Source organism: Pseudorca crassidens, chromosome 1 (genome assembly GCF_039906515.1).
Source record: "Pseudorca crassidens isolate mPseCra1 chromosome 1, mPseCra1.hap1, whole genome shotgun sequence".
In the NCBI taxonomy this organism is placed as follows: domain Eukaryota; kingdom Metazoa; phylum Chordata; class Mammalia; order Artiodactyla; family Delphinidae; genus Pseudorca; species Pseudorca crassidens.
The window spans coordinates 96,832,203-96,851,115 of NC_090296.1; positions in this window are offsets into that span (position 1 = coordinate 96,832,203).

Genomic DNA, 18,913 nt, shown 5'->3' on the forward strand with positions numbered 1-18,913 from the left:
ACTGCTTGCTCAACGAAGTGGACTCAACACCCCATATTAAACGCCTAAGAATATACTTGACTAGTAAGAATCTTAAAACCTATGGATTTATATGTCTCCGAAACAGAATCAAGCATGTGTACAGCGGCATAAACGCAGCAGTGATAGGATTGGTGAGGTTCGGTGAGCAAATGCAGACCCTTTGAAGTCATATTTCATGGTACCCATTCCATGGTTCTCAACTCTCCAGGTTTAAGGGATTCTTCCTTCAGCTAAAACATGCATGTGGAACCCAGAGGATGATCCACCGTGTGATCGGGAAACGTGTTCAAATGTGTCTCAGTTTTCGTCCCCTGGTACTCGGGTGCAACATTCCAGACGCTTTACTAACACTCTCCCCACTTGGAGAGTCAGTGCCTTTAACCTCCTGTTTGGCCCAGTTTGCAATTTCTGTGGAAAATGAACAGGAATAGGGAGAACCAATGAGAGACTAGCTGGAGGTGTCTGGACGGGCAAATTTAACTCTCATTTCCCACCAGGAAGAGGAATTAACCAAAGGCTCAGCGAGCCATGCCGGAACCACACTAGGGCCTGAAGCAATCCTGCGGTGTTGCGGCCAGCTCACAAGAAAGCGAGTTGAAGAAAGGAGCTCAGGGGCCCTGTAATTCACACACCTGCAGAGTTATAAATGACAGCTATCGTCCAAAAATATATTTAAGTAAGGCTGCCAAGAGGACTTGAAAGCGGGGCAGAATTGCAGGAAACCGATTTCAGGAGGTAGACTGGAATTGCATGTAAAGCATAGGAAAAGAGGCAGAACGTCCACAATGATGCACTTGGCCAAAAAGGGCGTATGCGTTTTTTCCTGAATATATTCAGGAAAAAACGCATACGCCCTTTTTGGCCAACCAAGCAAGCTTGCAAAGGAAATCTGCACTACAATGAAGTCTCACTGCCCCCCGGTCAAAAGGGCCATCTGAAAAAAGTGTAAAATCCAGAAAGGCAGGACAGGCCATGGAGAACTGGGAGCCTTGTTATGCTGATGGGCGGGATGTAAATTGCCAACAGCCACTCTGGAGAAGTGTATGGTGTTTCCTGAAACATCTAAAAAACAAAGCAACAGAGCCTAGGGCACTTCCACTTATGGTCCTATAGCTTAGGGAAATTAAAATCAAAAAGACACAGCCACCCCAAAGTTTGGGACGGCTCTGTTTACAAGAACCTCGTTTCCGGTACAAGTTCAATATCGCAGAAAGCGAAAAATGGATAAAGAAGTTGTGGTACTTACGTACAATGCAATATCACTCAGCAATGAAATCTCTGTCATCAGGCCCATAGCAGCATAATGAGTGGATTCAGGTACGATGATTCTAAGTGAAATAAGTCACACAGAAAAAGAAACATCATAAGATATCACTAATACACGGAATGTAAACTTGGCTACACAGGAACTGAATTACAAAACAGAATAGGGTCTCAAATGTAGAAAACCAACTTATGCTTGCTTAAGGGGAAAGGTGAGTTGTGGTGCTGCATAAAACCAGAGATTGAAATTACCACAGATACCTTTCCATAAGCCAAATATGTAATAGCCAAGAGCTACTGCTTGCTCAACGAAGTGGACTCAACACCCCATATTAAACGCCTAAGAATATACCTGACTAGTAAGAATCTTAAAACCTATGGATTTATATGTCTCCGAAACAGAATCAAGCATGTGTACAGCGGCATAAACGCAGCAGTGATAGGATTGGTGAGGTTCGGTGAGCAAATGCAGACCCTTTCAAGTCATATTGCATGGTACCCATTGCATGGTTCTCAACTCTCCAGGTTTAAGGGATTCTTCCTTCAGCTAAAACATGCATGTGGAACCCAGAGTATGATCCACCGTGTGATCGGGAAACGTGTTCAAATGTGTCTCAGTTTTCGTCCCCTGGTACTCGGGTGCAACATTCCAGACGCTTTACTAACACTCTCCCCACTTGGAGAGTCAGTGCCTTTAACCTCCTGTTTGGCCCAGTTTGCAATTTCTGCGGAAAATGAACAGGAATAGGGAGAACCAATGAGAGACTAGCTGGAGGTGTCTGGACGGGCAAATTTAACTCTCATTTCCCACCAGGAAGAGGAATTAACCAAAGGCTCAGCGAGCCATGCCGGAACCACACTAGGGCCTGAAGCAATCCTGCGGTGTTGCGGCCAGCTCACAAGAAAGCGAGTTGAAGAAAGGAGCTCAGGGGCCCTGTAATTCACACACCTGCAGAGTTATAAATGACAGCTATCGTCCAAAAATATATTGAAGTAAGGCTGCCAAGAGGACTTGAAAGCGGGGCAGAATTGCAGGAAACCGATTTCAGGAGGTAGACTGGAATTGCATGTAAAGCATAGGAAAAGAGGCAGAACGTCCACAATGATGCACTTGGCCAAAAAGGGCGTATGCATTTTTTCCTGAATATATTCAGGAAAAAACGCATACGCCCTTTTTGGCCAACCAAGCAAGCTTGCAAAGGAAATCTGCACTACAATGAAGTCTCACTGCCCCCCGGTCAAAAGGGCCATCTGAAAAACCTGTAAAATCCAGAAAGGCAGGACAGGCCATGGAGAACTGGGAGCCTTCTTATGCTGATGGGCGGGATGTAAATTGCCAACAGCCACTCTGGAGAAGTGTATGCTGTTTCCTGAAACATCTAAAAAACAAAGCAACAGACCCTAGGGCATTTCTACTTATGGTCCTATAGCTTAGGGAAATTAAAATCAAAAAGACACAGCCACCCCAAAGTTTGGGACGGCTCTGTTTACAAGAACCTCGTTTACGGTACAAGTTCAATATCGCAGAAAGCGAAAAATGGATAAAGAAGTTGTGGTACTTACGTACAATGCAATATCACTCAGCAATGAAATCTATGTCATCAGGCCCGTAGCAGCATAATGAGTGGATTCAGGTACGATGATTCTAAGTGAAATAAGTCACACAGAAAAAGAAACATTATAAGATATCACTAATACACGGAATGTAAACTTGGCTACACAGGAACTGAATTACAAAACAGAATAGGGTCTCAAATGTAGAAAACGAACTTATGCTTGCTTAAGGGGAAAGGTGAGGTGGGGTGCTGCATAAAACCAGAGATTGAAATTAACACAAATACCTTTCCATAAGCCAAATATGTAATAGGCAAGAGCTACTCCTGGCTCAACAAAGTGGACCCAACACCCCATATTAAACGCCTAAGAATATACCTGACTAGTAAGAATCTTAAAACCTATGGATTTATATGTCTCCGAAAGAGAATCAAGCATGTGTACAGGGGAATAAACGCAGCAGTCATAGGATTGGTGAGGTTCGGTGAGCAAATGCAGACCCTTTGAAGTCATGTTGCATGGTACACATTCCATGCGTCTCAACTCTCCAGGTTTAAGGGATTCTTCCTTCAGCTAAAACATGCATGTGGAACCCAGAGTATGATCCACCGTGTGATCGGGAAACGTGTTCAAATTTGTCTCAGTTTTCGACCCCTGGTACTCGGGTGCAACATTCCAGACGCTTTACTAACACTCTCCCCACTTGCAGAGTCAGTGCCTTTAACCTCCTGTTTGGCCCAGTTTGCAAATTCTGCGGAAAATGAACAGGAATAGGGAGAACCAATGAGAGACTAGCTGGAGGTGTCTGGATGGTCAAATTTAACTCTCATTTCCCAGTAGGAAGTGGAATTAACCAAAGGCTAAGCGTGCCATGCCGGAACCACACTAAGGCCTGAAGCAATCCTGCGGTGTTGCGGCCAGCTCACAAGAAAGCGAATTGAAGAAAGGAGCTCAGGGGCACTGTAATTCACAAACCTGCAGAGTTATAAATGACAGCTATCGTCCAAAAATATATTGAAGTAAGGCTGCCAAGAGGACTTGGAAGCGGGGCAGAATTGCAGGAAACCGTATTCAGGAGGTAGACTGGAATTGCATGTAAAGCATAGGAAAAGAGGCAGAACGTCCACAATGATGCACTTGGCCAAAAAGGGCGTATGCGTTTTTTCCTGAATATATTCAGGAAAAAACGCATACGCCCTTTTTGGCCAACCAAGCAAGCTTGCAAAGGAAATCTGCACTACAATGAAGTCTCACTGCCCCCCGGTCAAAAGGGCCATCTGAAAAAAGTGTAAAATCCAGAAAGGCAGGACAGGCCATGGAGAACTGGGAGCCTTGTTATGCTGATGGGCGTGATGTAAATTGCCAACAGCCACTCTGGAGAAGTGTATGGTGTTTCCTGAAACATCTAAAAAACAAAGCAACAGAGCCTAGGGCACTTCCACTTATGGTCCTATAGCTTAGGGAAATTAAAATCAAAAAGACACAGCCACCCCAAAGTTTGGGACGGCTCTGTTTACAAGAACCTCGTTTACGGTACAAGTTCAATATCGCAGAAAGCGAAAAATGGATAAAGTAGTTGTGGTACTTACGTACAATGCAATATCACTCAGCAATGAAATCTATGTCATCAGGCCAGTAGCAGCATAATGAGTGGATTCAGGTACGATGATGCTAAGTGAAATAAGTCACACAGAAAAAGAAACATCATAAGGTATCACTAATACACGGAATGTAAACTTGGCTACACAGGAACTGAATTACAAAACAGAATAGGTTCTCAAATGTAGAAAATAAACTTATGCCTGCTTAAGGGGAAAGGTGAGTTGGGGTGCTGCATAAAACCAGAGATTGAAATTAACACAGATACCTTTCCATAAGACAAATATGTAATAGACAAGAGCTACTGCTTGCTCAACGAAGTGGAATCAACACCCCATATTAAACGCCTAAGAATATACCTGACTAGTAAGAATCTTAAAACCTATGGATTTATATGTCTCTGAAAGGGAATCAAGCGTGTGTACAGCGGCATAAACGCAGCAGTGATAAGATTGGTGAGGTTCGGTTTGCAAATGTAGACCCTTTGAAGTCATATTGCATGGTACCCATTCCATGGTTCTCAACTCTCCAGGTTTAAGGGATTCTTCCTTCAGCTAAAACATGCATGTGGAACCCAGAGTATGATCCACCGTGTGATTGGGAAACGTGTTCAAATGTGTCTCAGTTTTCGTCCCCTGGTACTCAGGTGCAACATTCCAGACGCTTTGCTAACACTGTCCCCACTTGGAGAGTCAGGGCCTTTAACCTCCTGTTTGGCCCAGTTTGCAATTTCTGCGGAAAATGAACAGGAATAGGGAGAACCAATGAGAGACTAGCTGGAGGTGTCTGGACGGGCAAATTTAACTCTCATTTCCCACCAGGAAGAGGAATTAACCAAAGGCTCAGCGTGCCATGCCAGTACCACACTAGGGCCTGAAGCAATCCTGCGCTGTTGCGGCCAGCTCACAAGAAAGCGAGTTGAAGAAAGGAGCTCAGGGGCACTGTAATTCACAAACCTGCAGAGTTATAAATGACAGCTATCGTCCAAAAATATATTGAAGAAAGGCTGCCAGGAGGACTTGAAAGCGGGGCAGAATTGCAGGAAACCGATTTCAGGAGGTAGACTGGAATTGCATGTAAAGCATAGGAAAAGAGGCAGAACGTCCACAATGATGCACTTGGCCAAAAAGGGCGTATGCGTTTTTTCCTGAATATACTCAGGAAAAAACTCATATGCACTTTTTGGCCAACCAAGCAAGCTTGCAAAGGAAATCTGAACTACAATGAAGTCTCACTGCCCCCCGGTCAAAAGGGTCATCTGAAAAAAGTGTAAAATCCAATAAAGCAGGACAGGCCATGGAGAACTGGGAGCCTAGTTAGACTGATGGGCGGGATGTAAATTGCCAACAGCCACTCTGGAGAAGTGTATGGTGTTTCCTGAAACATCTAAAAAACAAAGCAACAGAGCCTAGGGCACTTCCACTTATGGTCCTATAGCTTAGGGAAATTGAAATCAAAAAGACACAGCCACCCCAAAGTTTGGGTCAGCTCTGTTTACAAGAACCTTGTTTACGGTACAAGTTCAATATCACAGAAAGCGAAAAATGGATAAAGAAGTTGTGGTACTTACGTACACTGCAATATCACTCAGCAATGAAATCTATGTCATCAGGCCAGTAGCAGCATAATGAGTGGATTCAGGTACGATGATTCTAAGTGAAATAAGTCACACAGAAAAAGAAACATCATAAGATATCACTGATACACGGAATGTAAACTTCGCTACACAGGAACTGAATTACAAAACAGAATAGGGTCTCAAATGTAGAAAACCAACTTATGCTTGCTTAAGGGGAAAGGTGAGTTGGGGTGCTGCATAAAACCAGAGATTGAAATTAGCACAGATACCTTTCCATAAGCCAAATATGTAATAGCCAAGAGCTACTGCTTGCTCAACGAAGTGGACTCAACACCCCATATTAAACGCCTAAGAATATACTTGACTAGTAAGAATCTTAAAACCTATGGATTTATATGTCTCCGAAACAGAATCAAGCATGTGTACAGCGGCATAAACGCAGCAGTGATAGGATTGGTGAGGTTCGGTGAGCAAATGCAGACCCTTTCAAGTCATATTGCATGGTACCCATTCCATGGGTCTCAACTCTCCACGTTTAAGGGATTCTTCCTTCAGCTAAAACATGCATGTGGAACCCAGAGTATGATCCACCGTGTGATCGGGAAACGTGTTCAAATGTGTCTCAGTTTTCGTCCCCTGGTACTCGGGTGCAACATTCCAGACGCTTTACTAACACTCTCCCCACTTGGAGAGTCAGTGCCTTTAACCTCCTGTTTGGCCCAGTTTGCAATTTCTGCGGAAAATGAACAGGAATAGGGAGAACCAATGAGAGACTAGCTGGAGGTGTCTGGACGGGCAAATTTAACTCTCATTTCCCACCAGGAAGAGGAATTAACCAAAGGCTCAGCGAGCCATGCCGGAACCACACTAGGTCCTGAAGCAATCCTGCGGTGTTGCGGCCAGCTCACAAGAAAGCGAGTTGAGGAAAGGAGCTCAGGGGCCCTGTAATTCACACACCTGCAGAGTTATAAATGACAGCTATCGTCCAAAAATATATTGAAGTAAGGCTGCCAAGAGGACTTGAAAGCGGGGCAGAATTGCAGGAAACCGATTTCAGGAGGTAGACTGGAATTGCATGTAAAGCATAGGAAAAGAGGCAGAACGTCCACAATGATGCACTTGGCCAAAAAGGGCGTATGCGTTTTTTCCTGAATATATTCAGGAAAAAACGCATACGCCCTTTTTGGCCAACCAAGCAAGCTTGCAAAGGAAATCTGCACTACAATGAAGTCTCACTGCCCCCCGGTCAAAAGGGCCATCTGAAAAAAGTGTAAAATCCAGAAAGGCAGGACAGGCCATGGAGAACTGGGAGCCTTGTTATGCTGATGGGCGTGATGTAAATTGCCAACAGCCACTCTGGAGAAGTGTATGGTGTTTCCTGAAACATCTAAAAAACAAAGCAACAGAGCCTAGGGCACTTCCACTTATGGTCCTATAGCTTAGGGAAATTAAAATCAAAAAGACACAGCCACCCCAAAGTTTGGGACGGCTCTGTTTACAAGAACCTCGTTTCCGGTACAAGTTCAATATCGCAGAAAGCGAAAAATGGATAAAGAAGTTGTGGTACTTACGTACAATGCAATATCACTCAGCAATGAAATCTCTGTCATCAGGCCCATAGCAGCATAATGAGTGGATTCAGGTACGATGATTCTAAGTGAAATAAGTCACACAGAAAAAGAAACATCATAAGATATCACTAATACACGGAACGTAAACTTGGCTACACAGGAACTGAATTACAAAACAGAATAGGGTCTCAAATGTAGAAAACCAACTTATGCTTGCTTAAGGGGAAAGGTGAGTTGTGGTGCTGCATAAAACCAGAGATTGAAATTACCACAGATACCTTTCCATAAGCCAAATATGTAATAGACAAGAGCTACTGCTTGCTCAATGAAGTGGACTCAACACCCCATATTAAACGCCTAAGAATATACCTGACTAGTAAGAATCTTAAAACCTATGGATTTATATGTCTTCGAAAGAGAATCAAGCGTCTGTACAGCGGCATAAACGCAGCAGTGATAGGATTGGTGAGGTTCGGTGAGCAAATGCAGACCCTTTGAAGTCATATTGCATGGTACCCATTCCATGGTTCTCAACTCTCCAGGTTTAAGGGATTCTTCCTTCAGCTAAAACATGCATGTGGAACCCAGAGGATGATCCACCATGTGATCGGGAAACGTGTTCAAATGTGTCTCAGTTTTCGTCCCCTGGTATTCGGGTGCAACATTCCAGACGCTTTACTAACACTCTCCCCACTTGGAGAGTCAGTGCCTTTAACCTCCTGTTTGGCCCAGTTTGCAATTTCTGCGGAAAATGAACAGGAATAGGGAGAACCAATGAGAGACTAGCTGGAGGTGTCTGGACGGGTAAATTTAACTCTCATTTCCCACCAAGAAGAGGAATTAACCAAAGGCTCAGCGAGCCATGCCGGAACCACACTAGGGCCTGAAGCAATCCTGCGGTGTTGCGGCCAGCTCACAAGAAAGCGAGTTGAAGAAAGGAGCTCAGGGGCCCTGTAATTCACACACCTGCAGAGTTATAAATGACAGCTATCGTCCAAAAATATATTGAAGTAAGGCTGCCAAGAGGACTTGAAAGCGGGGCAGAATTGCAGGAAACCGATTTCAGGAGGTAGACTGGAATTGCATGTAAAGCATAGGAAAAGAGGCAGAACGTCCACAATGATGCACTTGGCCAAAAAGGGCGTATGCGTTTTTTCCTGAATATATTCAGGAAAAAACGCATACGCCCTTTTTGGCCAACCAAGCAAGCTTGCAAAGGAAATCTGCACTACAATGAAGTCTCACTGCCCCCCGGTCAAAAGGGCCATCTGAAAAAAGTGTAAAATCCAGAAAGGCAGGACAGGCCATGGAGAACTGGGAGCCTTCTTATGCTGATGGGCGTTATGTAAATTGCCAACAGCCACTCTGGAGAAGTGTATGGTGTTTCCTGAAACATCTAAAAAACAAAGCAACAGAGCCTAGGGCACTTCCACTTATGGTCCTATAGCTTAGGGAAATTAAAATCAAAAAGACACAGCAACCCCAAAGTTTGGGACTGCTCTGTTTACAAGAACCTCGTTTACGGTACAAGTTCAATATCGCAGAAAGCGAGAAATGGATAAAGAATTTGAGGTACTTACGTACAATGCAATAACACTCAGCAATGAAATCTATGTAATCAGGCCCTTAGCAGCATAATGAGTGGATTCAGGTACGATGATTCTAAGTGAAATAAGTCACACAGAAAAAGAAACATCATAAGATATCACTAATACACGGAATGTAAACTTGGCTACACAGGAACTGAATTACAAAACAGAATAGGGTCTCAAATGTAGAAAACCAACTTATGCTTGCTTAAGGGGAAAGGTGAGTTGGGGTGCTGCATAAAACCAGAGATTGAAATTACCACAGATACCTTTCCATAAGCCAAATATGTAATAGCCAAGAGCTACTGCTTGCTCAACGAAGTGGACTCAACACCCCATATTAAACGCCTAAGAATATACCTGACTAGTAAGAATCTTAAAACCTATGGATTTATATGTCTCCGAAACAGAATCAAGCATGTGTACAGCGGCATAAACGCAGCAGTGATAGGATTGGTGAGGTTCGGTGAGCAAATGCAGACCCTTTCAAGTCATATTGCATGGTACCCATTGCATGGTTCTCAACTCTCCAGGTTTAAGGGATTCTTCCTTCAACTAAAACATGCATGTGGAACCCAGAGTATGATCCACCGTGTGATCGGGAAACGTGTTCAAATGTGTCTCAGTTTTCGTCCCCTGGTACTCGGGTGCAACATTCCAGACGCTTTACTAACACTCTCCCCACTTGGAGAGTCAGTGCCTTTAACCTCCTGTTTGGCCCAGTTTGCAATTTCTGCGGAAAATGAACAGGAATAGGGAGAACCAATGAGAGACTAGCTGGAGGTGTCTGGACGGGCAAATTTAACTCTCATTTCCCACCAGGAAGAGGAATTAACCAAAGGCTCAGCGAGCCATGCCGAAACCACACTAGGGCCTGAAGCAATCCTGCGGTGTTGCGGCCAGCTCACAAGAAAGCGAGTTGAAGAAAGGAGCTCAGGGGCCCTGTAATTCACACACCTGCAGAGTTATAAATGACAGCTATCGTCCAAAAATATATTGAAGTAAGGCTGCCAAGAGGACTTGAAAGCGGGGCAGAATTGCAGGAAACCGATTTCAGGAGGTAGACTGGAATTGCATGTAAAGCATAGGAAAAGAGGCAGAACGTCCACAATGATGCACTTGGCCAAAAAGGGCGTATGCGTTTTTTCCTGAATATATTCAGGAAAAAACGCATACGCCCTTTTTGGCCAACCAAGCAAGCTTGCAAAGGAAATCTGCACTACAATGAAGTCTCACTGCCCCCCGGTCAAAAGGGCCATCTGAAAAACCTGTAAAATCCAGAAAGGCAAGACAGGCCATGGAGAACTGGGAGCCTTCTTATGCTGATGGGCGGGATGTAAATTGCCAACAGCCACTCTGGAGAAGTGTATGCTGTTTCCTGAAACATCTAAAAAACAAAGCAACAGACCCTAGGGCATTTCTACTTATGGTCCTATAGCTTAGGGAAATTAAAATCAAAAAGACACAGCCACCCCAAAGTTTGGGACGGCTCTGTTTACAAGAACCTCGTTTACGGTACAAGTTCAATATCGCAGAAAGCGAAAAATGGATAAAGAAGTTGTGGTACTAACGTACAATGCAATATCACTCAGCAATGAAATCTATGTCATCAGGCCCGTAGCAGCATAATGAGTGGATTCAGCTACGATGATTCTAAGTGAAATAAGTCACACAGAAAAAGAAACATTATAAGATATCACTAATACACGGAATGTAAACTTGGCTACACAGGAACTGAATTACAAAACAGAATAGGGTCTCAAATGTAGAAAACCAACTTATGCTTGCTTAAGGGGAAAGGTGAGGTGGGGTGCTGCATAAAACCAGAGATTGAAATTAACACAGATACCTTTCCATAAGCCAAATATGTAATAGACAAGAGCTACTCCTGGCTCAACAAAGTGGACCCAACACCCCATATTAAACGCCTAAGAATATACCTGACTAGTAAGAATCTTAAAACCTATGGATTTATATGTCTCCGAAAGAGAATCAAGCATGTGTACAGGGGAATAAACGCAGCAGTCATAGGATTGGTGAGGTTCGGTGAGCAAATGCAGACCCTTTGAAGTCATGTTGCATGGTACACATTCCATGCGTCTCAACTCTCCAGGTTTAAGGGATTCTTCCTTCAGCTAAAACATGCATGTGGAACCCAGAGTATGATCCACCGTGTGATCGGGAAACGTGTTCAAATTTGTCTCAGTTTTCGACCCCTGGTACTCGGGTGCAACATTCCAGACGCTTTACTAACACTCTCCCCACTTGGAGAGTCAGTGCCTTTAACCTCCTGTTTGGCCCAGTTTGCAATTTCTGCGGAAAATGAACAGGAATAGGGAGAACCAATGAGAGACTAGCTGGAGGTGTCTGGACGGGTAAATTTAACTCTCATTTCCCACCAAGAAGAGGAATTAACCAAAGGCTCAGCGAGCCATGCCGGAACCACACTAGGGCCTGAAGCAATCCTGCGGTGTTGCGGCCAGCTCACAAGAAAGCGAGTTGAAGAAAGGAGCTCAGGGGCCCTGTAATTCACACACCTGCAGAGTTATAAATGACAGCTATCGTCCAAAAATATATTGAAGTAAGGCTGCCAAGAGGACTTGAAAGCGGGGCAGAATTGCAGGAAACCGATTTCAGGAGGTAGACTGGAATTGCATGTAAAGCATAGGAAAAGAGGCAGAACGTCCACAATGATGCACTTGGCCAAAAAGGGCGTATGCGTTTTTTCCTGAATATATTCAGGAAAAAACGCATACGCCCTTTTTGGCCAACCAAGCAAGCTTGCAAAGGAAATCTGCACTACAATGAAGTCTCACTGCCCCCCGGTCAAAAGGGCCATCTGAAAAAAGTGTAAAATCCAGAAAGGCAGGACAGGCCATGGAGAACTGGGAGCCTTCTTATGCTGATGGGCGTTATGTAAATTGCCAACAGCCACTCTGGAGAAGTGTATGGTGTTTCCTGAAACATCTAAAAAACAAAGCAACAGAGCCTAGGGCACTTCCACTTATGGTCCTATAGCTTAGGGAAATTAAAATCAAAAAGACACAGCAACCCCAAAGTTTGGGACTGCTCTGTTTACAAGAACCTCGTTTACGGTACAAGTTCAATATCGCAGAAAGCGAGAAATGGATAAAGAATTTGAGGTACTTACGTACAATGCAATAACACTCAGCAATGAAATCTATGTAATCAGGCCCTTAGCAGCATAATGAGTGGATTCAGGTACGATGATTCTAAGTGAAATAAGTCACACAGAAAAAGAAACATCATAAGATATCACTAATACACGGAATGTAAACTTGGCTACACAGGAACTGAATTACAAAACAGAATAGGGTCTCAAATGTAGAAAACCAACTTATGCTTGCTTAAGGGGAAAGGTGAGTTGGGGTGCTGCATAAAACCAGAGATTGAAATTACCACAGATACCTTTCCATAAGCCAAATATGTAATAGCCAAGAGCTACTGCTTGCTCAACGAAGTGGACTCAACACCCCATATTAAACGCCTAAGAATATACCTGACTAGTAAGAATCTTAAAACCTATGGATTTATATGTCTCCGAAACAGAATCAAGCATGTGTACAGCGGCATAAACGCAGCAGTGATAGGATTGGTGAGGTTCGGTGAGCAAATGCAGACCCTTTCAAGTCATATTGCATGGTACCCATTGCATGGTTCTCAACTCTCCAGGTTTAAGGGATTCTTCCTTCAACTAAAACATGCATGTGGAACCCAGAGTATGATCCACCGTGTGATCGGGAAACGTGTTCAAATGTGTCTCAGTTTTCGTCCCCTGGTACTCGGGTGCAACATTCCAGACGCTTTACTAACACTCTCCCCACTTGGAGAGTCAGTGCCTTTAACCTCCTGTTTGGCCCAGTTTGCAATTTCTGCGGAAAATGAACAGGAATAGGGAGAACCAATGAGAGACTAGCTGGAGGTGTCTGGACGGGCAAATTTAACTCTCATTTCCCACCAGGAAGAGGAATTAACCAAAGGCTCAGCGAGCCATGCCGAAACCACACTAGGGCCTGAAGCAATCCTGCGGTGTTGCGGCCAGCTCACAAGAAAGCGAGTTGAAGAAAGGAGCTCAGGGGCCCTGTAATTCACACACCTGCAGAGTTATAAATGACAGCTATCGTCCAAAAATATATTGAAGTAAGGCTGCCAAGAGGACTTGAAAGCGGGGCAGAATTGCAGGAAACCGATTTCAGGAGGTAGACTGGAATTGCATGTAAAGCATAGGAAAAGAGGCAGAACGTCCACAATGATGCACTTGGCCAAAAAGGGCGTATGCGTTTTTTCCTGAATATATTCAGGAAAAAACGCATACGCCCTTTTTGGCCAACCAAGCAAGCTTGCAAAGGAAATCTGCACTACAATGAAGTCTCACTGCCCCCCGGTCAAAAGGGCCATCTGAAAAACCTGTAAAATCCAGAAAGGCAAGACAGGCCATGGAGAACTGGGAGCCTTCTTATGCTGATGGGCGGGATGTAAATTGCCAACAGCCACTCTGGAGAAGTGTATGCTGTTTCCTGAAACATCTAAAAAACAAAGCAACAGACCCTAGGGCATTTCTACTTATGGTCCTATAGCTTAGGGAAATTAAAATCAAAAAGACACAGCCACCCCAAAGTTTGGGACGGCTCTGTTTACAAGAACCTCGTTTACGGTACAAGTTCAATATCGCAGAAAGCGAAAAATGGATAAAGAAGTTGTGGTACTAACGTACAATGCAATATCACTCAGCAATGAAATCTATGTCATCAGGCCCGTAGCAGCATAATGAGTGGATTCAGCTACGATGATTCTAAGTGAAATAAGTCACACAGAAAAAGAAACATTATAAGATATCACTAATACACGGAATGTAAACTTGGCTACACAGGAACTGAATTACAAAACAGAATAGGGTCTCAAATGTAGAAAACCAACTTATGCTTGCTTAAGGGGAAAGGTGAGGTGGGGTGCTGCATAAAACCAGAGATTGAAATTAACACAGATACCTTTCCATAAGCCAAATATGTAATAGACAAGAGCTACTCCTGGCTCAACAAAGTGGACCCAACACCCCATATTAAACGCCTAAGAATATACCTGACTAGTAAGAATCTTAAAACCTATGGATTTATATGTCTCCGAAAGAGAATCAAGCATGTGTACAGGGGAATAAACGCAGCAGTCATAGGATTGGTGAGGTTCGGTGAGCAAATGCAGACCCTTTGAAGTCATGTTGCATGGTACACATTCCATGCGTCTCAACTCTCCAGGTTTAAGGGATTCTTCCTTCAGCTAAAACATGCATGTGGAACCCAGAGTATGATCCACCGTGTGATCGGGAAACGTGTTCAAATTTGTCTCAGTTTTCGACCCCTGGTACTCGGGTGCAACATTCCAGACGCTTTACTAACACTCTCCCCACTTGGAGAGTCAGTGCCTTTAACCTCCTGTTTGGCCCAGTTTGCAAATTCTGCGGAAAATGAACAGGAATAGGGAGAACCAATGAGAGACTAGCTGGAGGTGTCTGGATGGACAAATTTAACTCTCATTTCCCAGTAGGAAGTGGAATTAACCAAAGGCTAAGCGTGCCATGCCGGAACCACACTAAGGCCTGAAGCAATCCTGCGGTGTTGCGGCCAGCTCACAAGAAAGCGAGTTGAAGAAAGGAGCTCAGGGGCCCTGTAATTCACACACCTGCAGAGTTGTAAATGACAGCTATCGTCCAAAAATATATTGAAGTAAGGCTGCCAAGAGGACTTGAAAGCGGGGCAGAATTGCAGGAAACCAATTTCAGGAGGTAGACTGGAATTGCATGTAAAGCATAGGAAAAGAGGCAGAACGTCCACAATGATGCACTTGGCCAAAAAGTGCGTATGCGTTTTTTCCTGAATATATTCAGGAAAAAACGCATACGCCCTTTTTGGCCAACCAAGCAAGCTTGCAAAGGAAATCTGCACTACAATGAAGTCTCACTGCCCCCCGGTCAAAAGGGCCATCTGAAAAAAGTGTAAAATCCAGAAAGGCAGGACAGGCCATGGAGAACTGGGAGCCTTCTTATGCTGATGGGCGGATTGAAAATTGCCAACAGCCACTCTGGAGAAGTGTATGGTGTTTCCTGAAACATCTAAAAAACAAAGCAACAGAGCCTAGGGCACTTCCACTTATGGTCCTATAGCTTAGGGAAATTAAAATCAAAAAGACACAGCAACCCCAAAGTTTGGGACGGCTCTGTTTACAAGAACCTCGTTTACGGTACAAGTTCAATATCGCAGAAAGCGAGAAATGGATAAAGAAGTTGAGGTACTTACGTACAATGCAATAACACTCAGCAATGAAATCTATGTAATCAGGCCCTTAGCAGCATAATGAGTGGATTCAGGTACGATGATTCTAAGTGAAATAAGTCACACAGAAAAAGAAACATCATAAGATATCACTAATACACGGAATGTAAACTTGGCTACACAGGAACTGAATTACAAAACAGAATAGGGTCTCAAATGTAGAAAACCAACTTATGTTTGCTTAAGGGGAAAGGTGAGTTGGGGTGCTGCATAAAACCAGAGATTGAAATTACCACAGATACCTTTCCATAAGCCAAATATGTAATAGCCAAGAGCTACTGCTTGCTCAACGAAGTGGACTCAACACCCCATATTAAACGCCTAAGAATATACTTGACTAGTAAGAATCTTAAAACCTATGGATTTATATGTCTCCGAAACAGAATCAAGCATGTGTACAGCGGCATAAACGCAGCAGTGATAGGATTGGTGAGGTTCGGTGAGCAAATGCAGACCCTTTGAAGTCATATTTCATGGTACCCATTCCATGGTTCTCAACTCTCCAGGTTTAAGGGATTCTTCCTTCAGCTAAAACATGCATGTGGAACCCAGAGGATGATCCACCGTGTGATCGGGAAACGTGTTCAAATGTGTCTCAGTTTTCGTCCCCTGGTACTCGGGTGCAACATTCCAGACGCTTTACTAACACTCTCCCCACTTGGAGAGTCAGTGCCTTTAACCTCCTGTTTGGCCCAGTTTGCAATTTCTGCGGAAAATGAACAGGAATAGGGAGAACCAATGAGAGACTAGCTGGAGGTGTCTGGACGGGCAAATTTAACTCTCATTTCCAACCAGGAAGAGGAATTAACCAAAGGCTCAGCGAGCCATGCCGGAACCACACTAGGGCCTGAAGCAATCCTGCGGTGTTGCGGCCAGCTCACAAGAAAGCGAGTTGAAGAAAGGAGCTCAGGGGCCCTGTAATTCACACACCTGCAGAGTTATAAATGACAGCTATCGTCCAAAAATATATTGAAGTAAGGCTGCCAAGAGGACTTGAAAGCGGGGCAGAATTGCAGGAAACCGATTTCAGGAGGTAGACTGGAATTGCATGTAAAGCATAGGAAAAGAGGCAGAACGTCCACAATGATGCACTTGGCCAAAAAGGGCGTATGCGTTTTTTCCTGAATATATTCAGGAAAAAACGCATACGCCCTTTTTGGCCAACCAAGCAAGCTTGCAAAGGAAATCTGCACTACAATGAAGTCTCACTGCCCCCCGGTCAAAAGGGCCATCTGAAAAAAGTGTAAAATCCAGAAAGGCAGGACAGGCCATGGAGAACTGGGAGCCTTGTTATGCTGATGGGCGTGATGTAAATTGCCAACAGCCACTCTGGAGAAGTGTATGGTGTTTCCTGAAACATCTAAAAAACAAAGCAACAGAGCCTAGGGCACTTCCACTTATGGTCCTATAGCTTAGGGAAATTAAAATCAAAAAGACACAGCCACCCCAAAGTTTGGGACGGCTCTGTTTACAAGAACCTCGTTTCCGGTACAAGTTCAATATCGCAGAAAGCGAAAAATGGATAAAGAAGTTGTGGTACTTACGTACAATGCAATATCACTCAGCAATGAAATCTCTGTCATCAGGCCCATAGCAGCATAATGAGTGGATTCAGGTACGATGATTCTAAGTGAAATAAGTCACACAGAAAAAGAAACATCATAAGATATCACTAATACATGGAATGTAAACTTGGCTACACAGGAACTGAATTACAAAACAGAATAGGGTCTCAAATGTAGAAAACCAACTTATGCTTGCTTAAGGGGAAAGGTGAGTTGGGGTGCTGCATAAAACCAGAGATTGAAATTACCACAGATACCTTTCCATAAGCCAAATATGTAATAGACAAGAGCTACTGCTTGCTCAACGAAGTGGACTCAACACCCCATATTAAACGCCTAAGAATATACCTGACTAGTAAGAATCTTAAAACCTATGGATTTATATGTCTCCGAAACAGAATCAAGCATGTGTACAGCGGCATAAACGCAGCAGTGATAGGATTGGTGAGGTTCGGTGAGCAAATGCAGACCCTTTCAAGTCATATTGCATGGTACCCATTGCATGGTTCTCAACTCTCCAGGTTTAAGGGATTCTTCCTTCAGCTAAAACATGCATGTGGAACCCAGAGTATGATCCACCGTGTGATCGGGAAACGTGTTCAAATGTGTCTCAGTTTTCGTCCCCTGGTACTCGGGTGCAACATTCCAGACGCTTTACTAACACTCTCCCCACTTGGAGAGTCAGTGCCTTTAACCTCCTGTTTGGCCCAGTTTGCAATTTCTGCGGAAAATGAACAGGAATAGGGAGAACCAATGAGAGACTAGCTGGAGGTGTCTGGACGGGCAAATTTAACTCTCATTTCCCACCAGGAAGAGGAATTAACCAAAGGCTCAGCGAGCCATGCCGGAACCACACTAGGGCCTGAAGCAATCCTGCGGTGTTGCGGCCAGCTCACAAGAAAGCGAGTTGAAGAAAGGAGCTCAGGGGCCCTGTAATTCACACACCTGCAGAGTTATAAATGACAGCTATCGTCCAAAAATATATTGAAGTAAGGCTGCCAAGAGGACTTGAAAGCGGGGCAGAATTGCAGGAAACCGATTTCAGGAGGTAGACTGGAATTGCATGTAAAGCATAGGAAAAGAGGCAGAACGTCCACAATGATGCACTTGGCCAAAAAGGGCGTATGCGTTTTTTCCTGAATATATTCAGGAAAAAACGCATACGCCCTTTTTGGCCAACCAAGCAAGCTTGCAAAGGAAATCTGCACTACAATGAAGTCTCACTGCCCCCCGGTCAAAAGGGCCATCTGAAAAACCTGTAAAATCCAGAAAGGCAGGACAGGCCATGGAGAACTGGGAGCCTTCTTATGCTGATGGGCGGGATGTAAATTGCCAACAGCCACTCTGGAGAAGTGTATGCTGTTTCCTGAAACATCTAAAAAACAAAGCAACAGACCCTAGGGCATTTCTACTTATGGTCCTATAGCTTAGGGAAATTAAAATCAAAAAGACACAGCCACCCCAAAGTTTGGGACGGCTCTGTTTACAAGAACCTCGCTTACGGTACAAGTTCAATATCGCAGAAAGCGAAAAATGGATAAAGAAGTTGTGGTACTTACGTACAATGCAATATCACTCAGCAATGAAATCTATGTCATCAGGCCCGTAGCAGCATAATGAGTGGATTCAGCTACGATGATTCTAAGTGAAATAAGTCACACAGAAAAAGAAACATTATAAGATATCACTAATACACGGAATGTAAACTTGGCTACACAGGAACTGAATTACAAAACAGAATAGGGTCTCAAATGTAGAAAACCAACTTATGCTTGCTTAAGGGGAAAGGTGAGGTGGGGTGCTGCATAAAACCAGAGATTGAAAT